Source organism: Malus domestica, chromosome 02, assembly GCF_042453785.1.
Source record: "Malus domestica chromosome 02, GDT2T_hap1".
Classification (NCBI taxonomy): domain Eukaryota; kingdom Viridiplantae; phylum Streptophyta; class Magnoliopsida; order Rosales; family Rosaceae; genus Malus; species Malus domestica.
The window spans coordinates 9,081,339-9,102,562 of record NC_091662.1 but is presented as its reverse complement, the minus strand read 5'-3'; the positions used below and the strand labels follow the sequence as shown (position 1 = coordinate 9,102,562).

Genomic DNA, 21,224 nt, shown 5'->3' with positions numbered 1-21,224 from the left:
ACAATATCAATTGTTCAAAAAAATTAAAATTACCGAGCAGGAGGTTAATTTTTTTGGGCTCATATGGGCTGGTCGGGCCTTATTCTCCAAACATACCCAGCCCAAAGCAGTGACGATATCAAATTATCAACAGCGTACCCTCTCTTGCACAACGACTTGTCGGTCCTGTTAGTCATGTTGGCTGATCGAGCGGGGGTGAAAACGAACGACAGTGGAAGAGGGAGGAGGAGGAGAAGCGAAAGATGGCCTTCCCGGCAAGTGCTTGCTGGTGACTGGACCTCCGGTAAGCTATGCAACTTCCAGTCACTCTTAACTTTTGATTTCACATTTCTACTTATTCCATGCTTTTCTCAAAACTACTTTTGGTTGATGCTGCTGCAGCTGACTTAGATTTTGATGCGTGACTTGCTAGAAAAAATGGATCTTGACAGTTTCAATCTGACCTTTCAAATACAGTCGCATCTCATACATTGAAGTATTATAGAAAAACCCTAATTTAGATTGCAAACAACTAGGCTTTGAGAAACTTCATTCTTCAGTTTTATATTATATATTTTGTTTACCAATGTGAATGGAAGACTAACTCTAATATAAGGCAGAGAAGCAACGACGCTTTCATTGTTATATATATATATATATTATGTTGTTGCATTGCATGCCGTATGCCTGCAATTAAAATATTCAATAATTGAAAATGAAGTTGCCAAGAAAAGCATGAGGGCTGATATAACAAGAGAGGGCCCAATGTCCATACCATACCGCACATTGCAATTCTCCTATGGCCGATCAACTTGCCTCTTCTACTTCCTTGCCTCCTTCATGGAGATATGATGTGTTTTTGAGTTTTAGAGGAGAGGACACACACACGAATTTTACAGATCATTTATACAAAGCTTTGGTCGATAAGGGAATCAACACCTTCATTGATCGCCAACGTACACGAGGAGAAGAAATATCACTAGCGCTCCTCCAAGCAATTGAAGGGTCAAGAATTTCTCTTGTCATATTCTCTAAAAACTATGCATCTTCAAGGTGGTGCTTAGATGAGCTCATCAAGATTCGTCAATGTAAAAAATCAAAGCAACAAATAGTTTTGCCAGTTTTTTACAAGGTGGATCCGTCCCATGTACAAAATCAAACGAGTAGTTTCGGTGTCGGGTTTACAAAACTTCTGGGCAAATTCAAGGACAACAAGAAGAAGGTGCTCATGTGGAGGAGAGCTCTTAGAGAAGTAGCAAATTTGTCAGGACATCTGGTCAAGGAGGAAGGGTACGTACATTTCTTCCCCTTACCGTATATTTATATAGTTAATTTCCTACAATAATGTCATCATTTTAGTTTTGTATTTCATTTTTACTCTTTAGATCTTTAGCAAGCAACACATACTTGACTTTAGTAATTACTAGTGCATTTTGGATAGAAACAGAGAAAAATTTTCAAGTACACTTTTTGTTAATATAGTGTAATATTTATATTTCTCTATTTGTTTTTACTGTTGGATAGCGGCCAAATTAGTGGCCAAGTGGACTACAAGCCAACTCTCCTTTCGGCTATTAAAGAAAGAAAAGTTTGGTGGACATCATTATGAGTAAAGACACAATGATGATGTTTGTTGAAAAGAAAAAGGAAGGTCATGATGATGTTTGTAAAGGAATGATTATTCCTTTACTTTGGATTTTTTTATAGGCAAATGGAATTGGGTTTATTCGGCTCCTTCCTTTGCAACTTGAAAAAAGAGCTTTTCTTTTGGTATTTTCTAAGGCAGCAGCAGCTGCTATATGTTTGAGGAGAAGCCGAGAGAAGAAAAGAGGGGGGAGCGGCAGATGAGAGAAACCAGGGAGAGCATTCGGCTCTCCCATTTGAATATGACCTGCTCCCATTTGTAATAATCCCATTTTGTTAGTAATCACTCAATCAAAGATGTTGGTGCTACTTGTGTAGCTTTTGGAAGAGAAGGATTTTGATATGTGTTTCTTCTTCTCCATTTGTTTCTTAGTTTGAGTGAGAGCTATTGGTTGTATGTGGGATTTGGGTTTGAGAGTTAAAACTCTATTTGTAATCTCCTTTTGATATTAGTGGAATTTCCTCGCCATCTCGGAACTGGGTTAGCTTGAGTTGGTTCCAACGGGTTTGGTGCTATCTTAGCACAACATTTACATCTCTGAAATATAGTAAAAAAAAAAAGTTCACTGATTAAATGTGCTTTTTGTTTTGAACTGCTAGCTATGAAGCTACAATAATCAGTAACATTGTTAAAGAGATCTCAGTCCGAGTACTTGATGGCACCTATTTGAATGTGGCCAAACACCCTGTTGGAATACAATCTTGCGTACAAGAGGTGAAAGAGCTTTTAGGGGTCGATGGAAATGGTGGCTGTGTGGTTGGGATTTGGGGGACATCTGGAATAGGCAAGACAACAATTGCAAAAGCTGTTTATAATGCAATTGCTCATAATTTTGAAGGTAGTTGTTTCCTGGCAGATGTTTGAGAAACATCAATGCAACATGGAGGCCTAATCCAACTACAAAACACTCTTCTAAGTGAGATTAATCGTGGTTCAAAGTCGAAAGTTGTCAATACTCATCAAGGAAAGAGCCTTATAGAGAATTTGTTGAGGCGAAAGAAGATTCTCTTAATTCTTGATGATGTGGATGAATTGGAGCAATTAAACAACTTGGCTGAAGTCGAATGGATTGGTGAGGGTAGTAGAGTGATCATAACCACAAAAGATAGAGGATTGCTGGAATCTTATGGAGTTAAGTTCATCTACAAGGTCCGAAAGTTAAATGACGACGAAGCTCTGGAGCTTTTAAGTTTGAATGCCTTTGGAAGAAATGAACCTCCAGACAATTATTTCGAACTCGTACAACGTGTAGTAGCCTATGCTCAAGGCCGTCCTTCAGCTCTTAATTGTATAGGTTCTCATCTGCGTAAGAAAAGTATAAATCGTTGGCAAGTTATATTGGATATTTGCGATTCTTGCAAAGGAGAACCTTACAATGATATTCAAACAGTACTTCAAAAAAGTCGTGATGACTGGGATGATGTCATGTAACAAGTTAGTTTTGATATGTCATACAGTGACATCAGACAATTGAAGGAATTTAAGGTACATACTTTAAATTATTTTGAACCATTATATATTTACACATATTTTATATCAAAAAAAAAAAAAAAAACTCAAGTGTTTCATTATATTCTTTTAAAGCATGTGATTTATTTTGTTTTGATTTTGGTTTTACAGAATTTGGCAAAGTTTACATCTATGAATTTCAGAGGTTGCAAATTCTTAGAAAAAATCCCCGACTTATCCGGAAGCCCAAATCTAAAGCACTTGGTACTAAGTGAGTGTAAAAGTTTGGTTGAGGTTGATGATTTTGTTGGATTCCTTGATAAACTTGTTTACTTGAATCTTAATGGGTGCTCTAAGCTTACGAGGTTTGCAACAAGACTTGGGTTGAGATCCCTTGAATGGCTTTATCTCAAAGGTTGCACAAGGCTCGAGAGATTCCCAAAAATAGAAGAGGGCAAGATGGAATCTCTAACGGACTTGGATATACAACAAAGTGGCATAAGAGAATTGCCTTCATCAATTGCGTATCTTATTGGGCTTCAAAGATTGAAAGCAAATGAATGTGTGAACCTTACAGGTACATCATTACATCATATATATGGGTTGCAAGATCTGATTCAGGTTTACTTTGGTGAATGCCCAAAACTCGTGACATTTGGGAAGAATAAGGTGAAGTTTGATGAAGTTTCATCTTGCAATACCCAATCTCTGATTCAGATACTTCAGATGACAACTCTATCACATTAGCCCTTCCCAACCTATTTGATCTTGATTTGGGAGGATGCAATTTATCTGAAAGTGATTTCCTTGTGCCTCTTGGTTGCTGGTTCGCATTAGCAAGCCTTGATCTGTCAAGAAACAATTTTGTTAGTCTTCCGGATTGCATTAGCAAATTTGTCAACTTAATGAAACTAAGATTGAGTGGTTGCAGGAGGCTTCAAAAAATTCCACAAGTCCTTCCACCAAGCTTATGTGGCTTATATCTGGATGATTGCACATCATTGGAAAAAATTCCAAAATTGCCCCCGATGCTTGAGCGTTTGGAGTTGACTAATTGCATTAAACTAAGTGGCGATGAAGTGGCAAAGTTGAAAAACAATTGGTTGAATGAGGTTGCTTTCTCTTCTTCTTAATTTCTCTTGAAATGAAAATTAATTTTGTTAATACTTGAGAGAGCATTTAGATCACGACTGTTAGTAATTAGTTATCTATAAAAAAAGGTCGTACCTAGTGCATAAGGCTTCCGCTTTACGCAGGGTCTGGGAGAGGTGAATGTCGGCTAGCCTTACCCCCATTTATGGAGAGGATGCTCCCGCCTTACCCCCATTTATAGTAATTAGGTATCTATACGTTATTTAATTTGCAGGAATCTCTTCAGCTCGCTGACTTGCAAGTTATTCTGCCAGGCAATAAAGTTCAAAAGTGGCCCAGCTATACCCCTTGACCATCTTACAACCACTGAACATCTATCAGAAATGAATTTGGTTTTGAAAGTCCTCTACATTCCCAAGGGGATACGTTATATTGTTAGCTCTATCTGTTGTTCTTGGAGCAGGAACTAATTATTTTGATAATCTTTATATTCTCATCAAGGGAGTACAAAAACTTGTACCTTATTTATGGGATGAGATGAAAATTGAGGCAACTCGTGTGGCTCAAGTTAGTGGATTTAGACGATCACGAGCAGCAGGGTGATATTTGTCAAGTTATAGTTCCTTTCCCCAACTCTGCACGCATTAAAAGTTGATGGGTGCACCGCCTATTGCGGAACCAAGACGAACGACTTCCCTTGTCTTTGGGATCAATGAGTAGTCTTGGGAAGAAGCCTTGGCCAGTTGGATCCTCAGATATCGTCGATGATGATAGGATCTGCAACAACAATGGCTTTCCTGATCTTTGGAGCCAGCGGATGATCATCTGAAACACAGGCATATTGATCTCAATGTTCCTATTGATATTGAGGTGGGGCAAGAGCAACCGTCCACTTCAATCGATCAACAGTGATCTCCGATTTGTTAGGAATTTGGGTACATTCATTTGCACTTTCCTGTTCTTTTAAAGTTAAGCTTAACTTCTTATTCTACTGTCTTGCGTTTGTCCTTCTATTTTCTTGATATGTTGGTGCAACCTTTTTTATAAACGGCTTTTCTGTTGAATAACTTGTCTGTTAAAACCAAGTGTTTATCGAATGAGATCTTTGCAAACTGGGAGGAGATTCACATAACATTTATCAAAAACAAGCCGACTATATATAAGCCTTACATAACTGAAAGATAAATATGCAACCCACGTTAAACACTAAACCTAAACGTGGTATATGACTAAGTTTGAAAGAAACCAACTTCTACTGATCCCTAAATTCTAGGGCTTATTTAGCCATGCAGTTAAAACTGCTTACATGAACAATCCTAAGTTTACGTAGTGGATATAACCACTACTTTCAATTAATAATCTAACATCCTCTCTTAAACTGATTGCTAAGCAATCAGTTTATACCTGGTTCCAGACACACTCCCATAAGCTCACGCATCTTCAGAAAGGCATCAGTCTTCAAAGGCTTGGTTAATATGCCTGCTATTTGTTCTTGAGTGTTGCAATGAACCAGCTGCACAATTTTATCCTTAGTCAGATCACGAAGAAAGTGGAAACGTACATCTATGAGTTTGCTTCGACCATGCATTGCAGGATTCCTAGAGAGCTTTATTGCTGAGCTATTGTCACAGAAAATCATTGTAGAATCTTGCTGAGCTTGACCTAACTCCTTCATTATCCTTCTCAACCTGATTGCCTGACAAGCACATGAAGTTGCTGCTATGAATTCGGCTGAAGTTGCTGCTATGAATTCGGCTTCAGTTGTTGACAACGTAACCACAGGTTGCTTCTTGGAAGACCAACACACAGCTCCTGAACTTAACATGAACAAATACCTCGATGTGCTCTTTCTATCATCTAAGTCACCTGCATAATCACTATCTGAGTAGCCTCTGAGCTCAACATGTCCTCCCTTTTTGTAAAGAATTCCAAGTCTGATCGTGCCTTTTAAATACCTCAACACCCTTTTTGCCGCTGCCAAATGCATTTCTGTTGGACACTCCATAAATCTGCTAATTAGGCTTACCACGAACATAGTGTCAGGCTGAGTGGCTGTGAGATACATGAGGCTCCCCACGATCTGTTTGTAGAAAGTGTTGTCAACCTTCTCACCAGTCACATCCTTCGTTAGCTTGGTATCTGGAACAATAAGATTGTGCGTTGGATTGCAGTTTTCCATTTTAAATCTTTCCAACACTTCCTGAGCATATTTTTTTTGGCAGATAAATATTCCATCTACTTGCTGCAATACTTCAATTCCAAGGAAGTACCTCATCTTACCAAGATCGGTCATTTCAAACTCATTCATCATCGACTGTTTAAACTTAGTGAACATTGTCCTTGTTCTGCTATCAAATATATACATTTGATATATTTATATTTATGGTCAAAACTTTGTATCATATATTTCTAGTTTTAGTTTGTACCCATTTTTAATTTGCAATCCTTTTTTTAAATTGTACCAATTTTCTTTTCAGTTTTAATTTGTACTCATATATTAATTTCTTTGCCCATATTTTTAAACTTTTATTTGTACTCATAATTTTTTTAACCTTTTATTTGTACTCATAGTTTGTTTATAATGTGCCCATTTTTCTTTAAAAATGTACCACTTTGTTATATGCAAAATATACCAATTTTTTTGTTTTGTAAGTACGATTATTTTTATTTAAAATGTACCCATTTTATTTTTATATAAAATGTACCCATTTAATTTATATAAAATGTACCAATGTTTTGTATGTCAAATGTACCCACATTTTTATATAAATGTGCCGAACTTTTACATGTAAAATGTCCCTTATATAAATGTACTCATATTTTATAAAAATAAAAATAAATCTAGAATGCATCCATAAACATTTTTTTTTCGCTGAAACCCATAAGAAAATTTCAATAATTAAATTGGTAATGAAAATGAAAGCAAAATAACGGTTTGAGTCTTTATTGGTATCATTGCATTTCTTTTATTATTATGTTATTTATGTGGCAGAAGAGTGACTTCAATATAAAACATAAAATGCATAAGGTTTGAATATATAACAGTTAGGGGTCAGTGACCGCAACTAAACTATCCCTTAATTTTTTTTATTGTTCATTGTTACTGTCCCTAATTAAATTTTCTTAGGCCATATCCAATAAAGATGGTTAAAGGTCCAAAAGCCAAAAAATGGTCTTATTTGTCTAAAAATCTTTCTTTAGTGGATGATTGGGTTATAATTATATTGAATTCACTAGGCCATTATTTAGCCAAAAGGGCATCAGGCTGGCCAAATGTAGCCTCCTCTTAGTCCTTTTTTTGGGGGTCAAACTCTTCAGCTGCAATAATTGATTTAAATTTAATGGTCAAGTTTGAAAATATTCAACGGTAGTTTAATTAAATTAACCAATAAATTTAAAATATAAACTTTTTTTAATACATATGATATTATCTACACTAAGGAGTGGAAGAGTGGACTAAGTCTCAAAGTAGGCTAGTCATAATACCATGGCAAATATCGAACATAAAACCTCTCACTTACAAGTTTGAATTAAAAATAATAAATTGTTGAGGGGGCTAGGCTATGTTTAGCCGCTTCAGTTGGAGATGGTACATGAGTATGGTCTAATACTGTTCATTTAAAAATTATTTCTTGCATGACTATAATTCTGAATGAGACTATTTTTAGCCTTTTCAGTTGGAGATGATCTTATAATAACGTTAGCTAAACAGATAGTTTAGAAATACTCTAAATTAATATTGTAGAAAACTTCATTTTAGTCTTTAAAAGAAATCAATTTTTCACTAAAATCTTGTGTAAGATTTAAAATAACTTCAGTCCCTTAACTCAACGTACATGTTATCATACATTTAATCACCTCATCCATTAAGATATTTTATTTCTCCTTTTCTTCCTAATTTAATGTATTAATTATATTTAATCCTTTTTTTTTCAATTCATAATATATTTTGTTATAGAAATTTTGATAAACTATTATTTTTTTGTATAATATATTGTGATTTTTAATAAAATATGCTTCTATCGAAAGTGCTTCTGCTAAAATGCTTAGGAACATGAGTACTTAACGCAAGCATTCTCAAACGAGGATCGAGTAACACTTGCGCTTGAGATTTAATTGTAAGGTTTTTCCGCTGAAATATTTTCTTAACCAACAGAAGATAAACTATTAGTGGAAAATCATTAATCTTTTTTGTTTATACCATATTTAGGGCCTCGTATTTAGATCTCGTACAAATACTCGGAGGACTTAAATGTAATTATGTGATAAAGGAAGGGGCAAATATGTAATAAGTGAGGAGTCATTATTCTATAAAAGAACCTCTCACCCTCACAATTGGGGGAGGCCAATTCCTAGGCCCTTTCACCCCCTCTCAACGCTCTCACTCTCAGAGCTCTCTCTCCCTCAAATAAATACAATCAGTGTGGACGTAGCCCAAACCTTGGGGTGAACCACGATACATCTTCTGTTATTTACATTACTTGCAGATTCACGGTCGGATTTACGTTGTTCCAAGACCTCCGGTTTTGTGCATCAACATTTGGTGCCGTCTGTGGGAATCGATACGAAAAACTATGTCGGTTCTTTTTCATTTTTTCACCTCCACCGTGAATCTGCAAAATCTGCAAAAATCCAGCAACCCAAAGCTTTTCCAGAAAACCTTCGCACCAACTCCAACCACCTCTCTCTCCTCTCTCACGGAAACCAAAACAAAAAAGAACTAGTCTCATCTCCATCGTCTCAATCTGCTCTCTTTATCTCTCTCTCTCTCCTCTCTCTTTCTATACATTCTCACCAACCTACTCCAAATTCCAAAACCATAACCAAAATCTGACTCAGAAATGGAGGGTTCTTTCCGAGGCAACCTCTGGGGTAGTGTGGTGGAGCTGACCAAAGGGGCACAGCAAAAAGGTAGTGATCCTCAGCTCTGGGTCATACAGTTGTCCTCTAACTTGAACTCCATGGGAGTTTCTTTGCCCTCGGTGGAGCTCGCCAACGTGTTGGTTTCTTATATTTGCTGGGAAAACAACGTGCCCATCACGTGGAAGTTTCTGGAGAAGGCTCTGATGTTGAAGATTGTGCCCCCCATGCTTGTTCTTGCTCTGCTTTCATAAAGAGAGGAATGAGAGTTAGCAGCAGCAACAGACTTCAAATCCAAAAGATGGGGACTTTGCAGAAATTCAAGCGCCTCACCACGCAGTACGGCATGGCCTAGAGCCCGACTCGAAGCCGCGCGGTCGAGCCCCTCGATCCTGCTCCCCCACCGTAAACCCACCTTGCTCATGCTTCTCACTCGGAGCAGCAGTCGCCGCCGTGACCCGACCGGTTTCGATGCCGCTACCGGAAGAGCTTCCGGTTTAGAGGAACAGTTTGAAGGACTTGTTTGTGTCGTCGCCGCCATTTGAGTTGAACGACGGGAGGAAGGCGGATAGTGAGAGAGATAAGCGAGCAGAGTTCGGTAGTTTGGTGACGGTGGGTAAAGAAATTGGTGGATTTGGACCAGGCTCACCTAGGGCGGCCTGGACTGGTTTCCGTTACAAGTTGTTACTGAGAAGGGCTTGGCGCCCCTGTGCTCGTCACTATTTCTGAGTAGATTACAACAACAAAGCCTTAGTCCACGTTGGCGATTTCGATGTCGTGGGGGAGACATTGAATCAGATCTGTTGTGTTCTTTGGGTTCGTGCAGAAATTGCTAACATGGAGAAGAGAGTAAGAGCTGCAGCTGCTATTGGAAATCCAGCTGTAGGTTCTAATGCCAATTATGGGAATCCTAAAAATTGCAGGGAATGGGAAACAAAAGCAGAAAGAAAAACGAAAGCAAAAGCAAAAGCAAATCAGAAAACGAAAGCAAAAGCAAGTGAGTGTGCCTGGAGGTGGAGAGATCAGGGTAAAGGAACAGAAAAGAAAAAGAAAAAAGATCATGTCGTTGGGAGAATATTTCAGAAAGCAGCAAAAGAGAAAGCAAAAGCAAGAAATAAACACCCCACCAGAATGATGTGATTTACTTTTCTTGTTTTTGTATGATGTGATTTATTTTTCTTATCTTTCAGAGATATCTGTATAAACCCCATCAGAGGGTAAAAAAAAAAAAACGGCAAAGCCCAAAATAAATGGGCTGGCATGTTGTGGAGGGCAAAGGCCCATAAGCCCAAAATAGCACCAACCAGGTGATCAAAAGTATGCCCAGCACTACAAAAAATTATTCGACAACCTGCCGCTATTACCACCAACCAGGTGATGAATGTACAACCCGTACTCCAATATCATTTGGCAACTAGCCATTCATGCCACCAACCAGGTGATGAAATGTACAACCCATACTCTAAATATCATTTGGCAACTAGCCATTCAAGCCACCAACCAGGTGATGAAATGTACAACCCGTATTCTCCTTCATGCCACCAACCAGGTGATCAAAAGTACGCCCAGTACTCCAAATTATACATGAGCATTACTCATGTCATTCATACATATACATTCATGAGCATCACTCATGACAATCATACATAAACATTCATGACCATCATTCATGTCAACATTCATGAGCATCACTCATATTAACATTCATGAGCATCACTCATGACAACATCCATGAGCATCACTCATGTCAATCAACATAAACATTCATGAGCATCACTCATGTCAATCAGCTTCAAAAGCTTCATTTACAAAGCTCTAGCTTCAAAAACTTTATTTACAAAAGCTCCAGCTTCGAAAGCTTCATTTACAGAGCTCTAGCTTCAAAGCTTCACTTGCAAAGCTTCACCTACAAAGCTTCAGTGCAGGGTATACAAATGCCGCATCCGAACAACCGCCACTTCAGCCCATACATGGATTCAATTTGAAGTCTCCAGCCAACATACTCTATTGACCGAAAACTTGGGGGACTACATTATGTACCATATATTGGGCCTCAACTGGGCCTCATGGAAAATACTTGGGGGATGTAGCCCATTATTTATGTACTGAGGAGCGAGCCCTTATTCTATAAAAAGGACTCCCCCACTTTCATTAGAGAGCACCCATTATTCATGTACTGATGAGCGAGCCCTTATTCTATAAAAGGGATTCTCTCACCTTCATTAGAGAGCAACGCTGCCAACTGAGCAATCGCCTCGCCGCAAGCATCACTCCCAGCCCATCACTTATGTATTGAGGAGCGAGCCCTTATCCTATAAAAGGGACTCTCTCACCTTCATTAGAGAGCAACGCCGCTAGTTGAGCAATCGCCTCGTCGCGAGCATCACTCTAGCCCATCATTCATGTACTGAGGAGCGATCCCTTATTTTGTAAAAGGGACTCCCTCACCTTCGTTAGAGAGCATCGCTGCCAGCTGAGCAACCGCCTCACCGTGAGCATCACTCCTAACCCATCAGTTATGTATTGAGGAGCGAGCCCTTATTCTATAAAATGGACTCCCTCAACCTTATTAGAGAGCATCAATTCTAGCCCATCATTCATGTATTAAGGAGTGAGTCCTTATTCTATAAAAGGGACTCCCTCACATTCGTTAGAGAGCATCGCCGCAAGCTGAGCAACCCCCTCGCCGCGAGCATCACTCATAACCCATCATTTATGTATTAAGGAGTGAGCTCTTATTCTATAAAAGGGACTCCCTCACCATAATTAGAGAGCATCAACTCTAGCCCATCATTCATGTATTGAGGAATGAGCCCTTATTCTATAAAAGAGACTCCCTCACCTTCAACGCCACAAGCCGAGCCAACCAAGGCAACATAAGCCACGAGCCAAGCAGCCTCGTAGCATGTGATACTTCTAGTTGAACATCATTTCAGATTGAGCACCGCCTTATATCGAGCATCAAGTTCAAGACAACATCTAGTTACTTCGGCCCACACATAGACTGAATTTCAAGTCTCCAGCCAAAAGACTCTCTTGACTGAAGACTTGGGGGACTACTGTTTATACCATATTTAGGGCCTCATATTTAGATCTCGTACAAATACTCGGGGGACTTAAATGTAATTATGTGATAAAGGAAGAGGCAAATATGTAATAAGTGAGGAGTCCTTATTTTATAAAAGAACCCCTCACTCTCACAATTGGGGGACACCAATTCCTAAGCCCTCTCACCCCCTCTCAACGCTCTCACTCTCAGAGCTCACTCTCCCTCAAATAAATACAATCAGTGTGGACGTAGCCCAAACCTTGGGGTGAACCACGATAAATCTTGTGTTATTTACATTACTTGCAGATTCACGGTCGGATTTATGTTGTTCCAAGACTTCGATTTTGTGCATCAACATTTTTAATTATGACTTTGTGCAAATAATAAGATGAAGAAAATATTTAACCACGCAAAATCAGTATAAGCTATGAAGTATGAAGTATTTAGTTCCATTTGTGGCCGACTTTAAAGGTGATTTTCTGGCGAAATTGTGGCATAATTTTAAAGTGCTGGATGCTTCAAGAAGATTTTTAATGAAATGTGGTTCTATCGAAAGTGCTTAGGAACACAAGCGTTTACACAAGCAACTTCAAATGGGGTTTGAGTGAACACTTGTGCTTGAAATTTGGCTGTGAGGTATTTGAGCTAGCTACTTTTTTTTTAATGTTAATTGCATCGAGGGTTACAAAATAACTAATTTTTTTCTTAGAGACACACACAAAGAAGCTTGTATAATAGAGGGCAAGGTCGGTGTCACATCCCGGCCCGGGATGGATCACTTCCCGGGCCCGCTCCACCACCGTAGCACGATATTGTCCGCTTTGGGCTTACCATTCCCTCACGGTTTTGTTTTTGGGAACTCACGAGCAACTTCCCAGTGGGTCACCCATCATGGGAGTGCTCTGGCCTCCTTCTCGCTTAACTTCGGAGTTCCTACGGAACCCGAAGCCAGTGAGCTCCCAAAAAGCCTCGTGCTAGGTAGGGATGAGAATATAAATTTAAGGATCACTCCCCTGGGCGATGTGGGATGTCACAGTCGGCCCTGAGGATAGCTGAATAGGCGTACGCCTAGGGCTATCAATTTTTTTTAAGTCTATATATATATATTTATTTATTTATTGTAACATCCCACATTGTCCAGGGGAGTGGATCCTGTAAGTCTTATATGTATATTCCCATCTCTACCTAGTACGAGGCCTTTTGGAAGCTCACTGGCTTCGGGTTCCATGATCCATCGGAACTCCGAAGTTAAGCGAGTTCGGGCTAGAGCATTCCCAGGATGGGTGACCCATTGAGAAGTTCTTGTGTGAGTTCCCAAAAACAAAACCATGAGGGTGTGGTCGGGGCCTAAAGCGGACAATATCGTGTTACGGTGGAGTCGAGCTTGGGATTGTTGGAAATGTGCCCTAAAGCCAATCATGTAATGATACTTTACGAACATTTCACATGTTAAACTAATCTAGTTTTACATATAAAGGGCATACATTATTGTTTGAGCCGTCTCATATAAATGTTATATGCTTAAACGATAAAGTCCAAGGAATATGTGATTGGGAGAATGTAATCTAATGAAGTTAGATTCATGAGACCATTCTTTCGTAGACAGTCCGTTAAGATCAGTACGTACTATGTCTTCTCTCAGGGAGAGTGATTAGTCTCGAGTCATTGGTGTGTGTGACATCAAGACAAGTACGTAGGTGCTCAATAGAGAATGAGTTCATTGAACGTGATCAACGAAGAGTTCTTATATTCCATGTCACATGAGAACTCATGGTTGGGATAATGCAAAGTAGTCCTTTGACCTGAGGCATCACAGTTGTCTTGTGGTTAAGTCCTTGATCTTTGATTATGTCAAAGTCACCCCCTCGGGGTGTCCACGACATCGTTGGGGTTAAGCCACTTAGCTATGGAGACAAGTGAATGCGCAACAAGGGATCTCTAACCTTCAAACAGTTGAGGGAGAATACTCTATGATATGATTTGGAATCTCTGGCCAGAGTATGAATGAGATTAGGGAATGCGTTCCAAATCACATTCAAGGAAATCATATAAGCAAACGATTCACATTGGATAGTAGACATGAGTAAATAAACTATCATACCAAACAATGTGGTCAAGAGTATTAGATTAGAGAAAGACCGTATTGCATTTGTAATCCCAAACTGAATAGGTTCTCTATCCTCTTCTGATTAGCTTGGGTAACCATGATATGCTGCTAGGTGTCACTCATGGTTTGTGGAAGCCCTAAACTTGTGTAATCACTAAAGGGAGAATTGAAAATAGTTTCAATTCACAATCGATGTAAAATGGTTTTAATCGCCCACTACCTCGCTAAAAGGAACCTAATGGATCGCACACCATAAAAGGTGGAGATTGAAGATTAAACGGAAATGAGTAAGAATGATTAAATGGTTTAATCATTTAATTATGGCAAGGATTAATTAATATGTTAATTAATCAAACGAATAAGTTCGTTAAAGACTTCGGGATAGTTTTGGACCTTAAGGCCCAATGGGCTTCGAACGTCAAGCCCATTAACTTAAGTTGTATGACAATTTAATGAATGAAGATTCATTAAAGCCCAAAAGCCCAAAATCCCCTAAATGGCCGGCCATGATGAAATGAATTAGGGTTTTGGTTGTTTAGGTCACTTAAAGAAGTGACTATATAAATGATTTTATAGCCAAATATTCATTAAGTGATTAAGGGTTTATTTTGGGGGAAAATTGGTGAGAATTGTCTCTCCATTTTCTCTCTAAAGAGGCCAACACCTTGGAGGGTACATCTAGCAATCCTACTACTCCAAGGTCACTCATTTCTTCTACAATCAAACCTTGGTGAAGAGACTTAGAGGTTCCCTATTTTGGGAACTTGGAGAAACCTATTTTTCCATCCAAATCCATGGATCTAAGAAGCAAGGAATGAAGGCCCTATCTCTTTGGGTGATTAGCCTTTGCTTATGCAAAGAGGAATCTACAAAGGTAATAATTTCAACTCACTTTGTTTTGTAGTTGATTATTGGTTCACCAATCTACTAGGCTTTGAATTTCATGGTAATGTTTTGTTTTTGAGTGCATGCAAGCATGATTCCGCATTTAATTGTTAATTGCATGCTATATGATGTTGCTCAAATGAACATGTTTTTCAAAATAAATCCTTCAAGTGGTATCAGAGCCTAGGTCTAGTAGTTGGTGAATCCTTTTGGGTTTTGTAGTTCATAAGTTTATGATTTAAAAGTTGTAATTGTTACAAGCTTTATTCTTGCTTCTTTGAATGTAAATTTTGTTTGAAAATTTGCCATCTCAAATGTTGTAGATGTAGTTCATATGAGGATGAATATTGGAGCTAAAATTTGGTGCCATGATTTTAGGGATTTTCGGCCAAATCCAAAGGGTGATTTTTTGGGTTCATGTTTGTCTTGTTAAAATGGTTTTAAGGTGACTTTTGGAACCCCTAAGTACCCTAGGATGTTAGCCTCATTTTGAATGATAAAAATTTGAGTTTTATTGCATGAAAACATTCATGGAGCTTTTATGGCTTTTCATGGATGTTCTTCATATGTTCTTGATGTTCTTGCCAAGAACACAAAGGTTTGTGTTTTGATTCAAAGTTTTGACTTATTTCATAAAGTTTATGATATATGTTTTTCAAATGATTTATCATGTATTTAAAGTGTTAAATATTTGTATAAATGATGATGGAAACATCAATCATCAAAACATATATTAATTTTATGAAAGTATTTAAAGTGTTAAATATTTGTATAAATGATGATGGAAACATCAATCATCAAAACATATATTATTTTTATGAAAGGTGAAAGCACTACTTGATTGTTTTTGACAAAACTAATAAATCAAAACACCCACCACTCATTTTTATCCCTAAAAACCGGCCACCCTAATAAAATAGGGTAATTTTGGGGCTTTTATGCAATTACATAAAGTTTTGATACTTTTGTGTATTTGTACTTTGACCCGAAAGTTTACGTTTTGACGTTAAGGCCTAAAAACGCTTAAGGACAAATTGTTTTGCTCCTTTAATGAAGTTTTAGAATTTATTTAAATTTTGGGTTCTAGTTGTATTTACATGAAGTAGTGACTTTTGTGTTTTTACAAAGTGACCCCAAAAGTTTATGTTTTCGTAATATGGCCCAAAAAGTTGTGGTTATTGCATGATGGCCCAAATAGGATGAGAACAAAATTGTTTTGTCTCTTTAAATGAGAATTGGATTTTCATTTTGTTTAGCTCCACTTAAATCAATTTTATGGATACAAAAACCAAATGAAAATGTTGCATTCAATTAATTAGTTAAAGCGTTAATTAATTAAAGGATGATTATGAACCTAAGCCTAATATAATTGAGCTATGTGAAAGGCGTTTCAAATTTGTTTGAACCATGGGAATGTGTAGATTAGATTTTGGTTGTAATTTGATTTGATCAAATGTTGTAAAAGGGCATAAGTCCTTCTTTACTTTAAGGTAATTTGTTTTATGCAAATGTTGTAATGAGCATAAGCTCATCCTTTACTTTGAAGTATTTCTTTCTTGCTTTATATGATATGCATGAAAATGAAGTAATTGGGTCCAACGCCCCTAAGACAACACGCCTTAATGTGATTAAACGCGTAACTAAAATCAATCTCCATCCCTAGACCGAGATTCAACACAAGGCTCGTGTTGAATCTAAACAAAGGTTCATAGTCATCCTAAGGCCCTAAGGCAACTATATAGTCAATTAAATAAATGCAAACCTTATGTTAGTAGTAACATATACTCTTGCTTTAAAAACCGTTTTAAAAGCATAGTGGGAGTATTATGTACAACTAAAACAATCATATGGACCAATAGTTGTAATAGGACCAAAATTGTTTTAATAGAGATTAAAATGTATATTGATATGTGATGAGATCTAAAACCCTCAACTAACCCAATATTAAGTTGAAAGCGTGAGAGTGCTTTGAACACTCTTTCGTGGCCTTCCACCGTGGTAGGCTCCAATCGTTTATGACTTGTACACCGCCTTCACCCTATAATGGGGAAGTACAAAGTGCATGCTTATACTCAGGAGGAGTCTATACGCATATGATGAGGTGAGTGTAGGCAATGAGTTTAGCCAACATGATATAATTCTGAGGCTATGCTTGAACCCCTACATGAACTAAGCATGGTGGGAATGACTTAACTAAGTGCAATGGAGCCAACATGATATAATTCTGAGGCAATCATTCTCTAGAGGCCAAATAAGATGGGTACTTGCATTAGTTGCAAATGAGTAAGCGTACTCTCTCATTATCATTAACGCTAGCCAACATGATATAATTCTGAGGTGGGCTTGGTAATAGTGAGCCTCCCATAACCTACTAAGAGTTTCATCCAAAACTCTCGAATTCCAATGAGGGATATGGAATTTGCCAAAAATAGTGGGTGATGCTATTTGATTTAAAGACCCGAATCAAATGGCTTAAAATCAATCAATTTATATTCGTTATGTATTTGTTTACCAATATATTTGCAAACGCTATCCAACACTTGACAAAACCGAATGTTTTAGTTTCCGGACTTGGTACTACAAAACCATAGATTGTCTTTAATGGCTTGTAAAAGTACCTAAGTAGTCTCATCCTCACAATCTTCCTATTGATAATGTATCATTAGAAGAATATGTTAGAAAAGGTCTATCATAGAGAGGACAACACTTTTAATGTCATAATTCTTCAAATTGTTGTATGAAGAAATAAGAGTTGCTTTGAACAACCCTTAGTCAATACAAACACTTAGTGCTTATTTCTTTGTTAATTGAACAAAGAACTTGAGAAGTAAGCACAAGGGCATGGACACTTTATGTGCCATGATTCTTCACTTACAAATTGTTGTATGAAGAAATGAGAGTTGCCTTGTACAACTCTTGAAAGTTTGTAATTATGTTTAGAACATAATGGTTGGTTGACAAAAATAGTCCATTAACATGGACTTATGATGATTTTGAATCATTGAGTGTTGAAGTGTTAAACCACTTAACGAGACGGAAACTAGGCAAGGACTTCACCTTTGTTTCCCTATCCTAATGGTTCACTAAGTTTATGGTAAACTATGTAGTGAACAATAACCACATACTCTCCAAATTGTTTGATGTGTATAACACAATTGAAAAAGGTTTCAAGAGAGATAGTGGGAGTTTAGGGACCATGACTAATGTAGTTAAAGGTGAAAGTCAAATAAAGAAGATAAATAACTCCAAGGGAACAAACTTTCTTTATGAAAGGATGGACATTGGAAGGGGTATTTGCAAGAAATGTCTTGCAAGTGTCAAGGACACACCTTTCGAAGGTGTTGTAAATTGTTCTTGAATAGTTCAAAACAGTTGGTTCTTCTACTTGAATGTATGATTCCGTATTAGTAACTATGTCTTACAAATCGTTGTAAAAGTGTGACTAATAAGAAGTAGAAGATATATGAGAGAAGAAAAGGTGCTTCACATACGGAACGTGAATAAGATATAGATCTCTGCGAAAGCAGATAGTACTTACTTCCTCATATGAACTACCAAAGAAATTGGATTATAGTAATCTAATTGATTGTCTCTATAGTAGAGATGATATGGTAGTGTTAACTGTTTAGAATATAATGATGCTTAAAACCCAAAAGGTTGCAAGGTAGTGACTAATCCCAACTAAATTGTGATACCTCTAAAACATAAGTTACGAGTTGGTGAAACAAGGATGCTTTGGATCGTAAGATCCGGATCCAATACCTTCTTGTTAAAATTGTATAGAGGCGAAATGTTCGAATCTTTATTCTTTTGGAAAGAAGAAAGAATCACAAAGTTGTTGAGGTTAATTCACTTAGATGTTAGTGGCACTTGTCCACAACATAATACTACTCATGTTATATGACATTCACCGAAGATCACTCTCGGTTGGACTATAGTTTATTTTGAATAAACACAAGTCCGAATACTTTGCAAAAGGTTTCAAAGAATTCAAGAAATGTAAATAGATGAGTAAGATATCTAAAGTATTTACCTCCTTAGATTTGATCCAAGGAAAGGTAACACTTTAGATGAGTTTCCTTGAAAGATATCAAGGAAAATAGCATCATAAGATAATGTATTTCTCCATTAGGAGAAGAACGAACTCGAATAAGATTTAGTTCGTTAGATGTTATCTATTACCCATATATAGGATATATACTTCTAAAACAATATGATTGCCAATTAGAAGATCTTCCAAAATTTTCATAACTCCATAAGATGTAGTTGGAAAGAAAGACAAATCTTAAGCATGTTAAGATTTGGGGTTGTGTGCTAATAAGCAATATTTGTTTGATAACAATCTTGTGGGATATCCTTAAATTAACTTTTGGATATCACTTCTATAAACCAACTAACAAATGTTGTTTTGTTGGGTAGTTCATTGTAATCATACAATGTGATTTGCCTAAAAGCAAATGAACGAGAGATAGAACTCAAAGAATGGGTTCTTTGAGAGACAAGATAGTAATCAACAAATATAACAACCTAGTTCCTATACCACAAGCTCCAAGGTAGTCGATAAGAATGAAAATCCTTATGACTACATTGAGTACATATACGATATATACTCAAGGAAATGGTAAAGTACCATTTGACTCGAAATAATGAAACCTTCATAGCTAATTGGTAGCTTAAGGTAACTACAATCAAAGAGAATGGTTGACTTTGAAGAAACCATCTTTGAGATAGGCTTGGTTTCAATTAATTCGAAGATTGCTAGCTACAACTAAAATGGTGATTCAATGTTTTGACATAATATGGGTTTCTGAAACCATTATTAAGATAATCTTGATAATATATGTCCAAAACTATAAATCACAAGACATGTAAGTTGTAGAGATCCATCCATCATGGATCTTAGCAAGTTAGTGGGAGCTATTTGCATTTTATGAGGAAAAAGGATCAAATCGTTTGATTTCTCATCAAGATGTAAATGAATCTTTTGTTTACGAGTTTTACAAAAGATTAGTGGGAGTTAATCATGTTCCTAAAATTTAAGTATATATGATATATTAATTTTGGAAATGAAAAGAATACTTCTTCGTTAAAGTTATGACTTTAATACATTATATGAAGATAGAATGTATATGGGAGATATAGTCTATATACATGGGATGGAAATCTATAATGATATATTTCATGATATAATTGGATTATATCAATCCCTAATAATAGACAATGGATGCTAGGAAGTTTCTCATATGATGATAAACTTCAATAAGAAGGACGATTCTAGTAAGACTAGCAAGTTGCCATTCTCAAAGGGAACGTACCCTTTGACTCCCATAGAAATAATGCGTAAATTGAATCCTTTATGCATAAGCAGAAAGGTGATTTATGTATTTCATATTGTATGAAAAACATTGATATAAGTTGTACCTAGAACGGTACAAGACGATATCAGTGCAAGCCCAGGATCAGAACCGTGGCAACTGTCAAGTGAGTCCTTAAGTATTTAAGAAATACTAAAGGATAGATTCCTCAAAGAATGAGGAAGAATTAGAGTAACGTAATGGAAGCGTAAATGTATTAGATTATGAATCTAATCCATCATTGGATGTTTCTTCATTATGAATGAAGAGATAAACAAATATCTCTTTATTATGACTAAAGAGATATTTGGATGGAAACATTAAAGTAATGACTTTAGTGTGTTCCATTATGAATGCAAGATATATTGCCATATAGAAGTTTACAACAATGTTGTTTGGATGGGAAAGTTCATTTATGAACTCTCTATTCGATTCCAACCAGAAAGTGTATGACACTAATGGGGCGATAGCTCAAGCCTGGGAATCAAGGTCTCATCAAGATCCGAACACAAATGAGAGACTGAACCACATGATTGAGAATCATGTATAATGGTGACGTCGTTATTCTCAAGGTTGCTTCTGTGGATAACACATATAGATATCCACTGCCTAGGCCTACTATTCAGCATTTATGAAATGACTACAGAAGAGGTATAATCAAGATGACCAAGCTGATTGGCTCTAGTGCAAGTGGGAGATTGTTGGAAATGTGCCCTAAAGCCAATCATGTGATGATACTTTACGAACATTTCACATGTTAAACTAATCTAGTTTTACATATAAAGGGCATACATTATTGTTTGA

The 21,224-nt window shown here is 37.1% G+C and overlaps 1 pseudogene; it reads left to right on the top strand.

Moving 5' to 3' along the window:
• The first annotated feature begins 648 nt into the window (after positions 1–648).
• On the top strand, positions 649–3,466 carry LOC108170094 (disease resistance protein RPV1-like; annotated as a pseudogene).
• Positions 3,467–21,224: the final 17,758 nt, after the last annotated feature.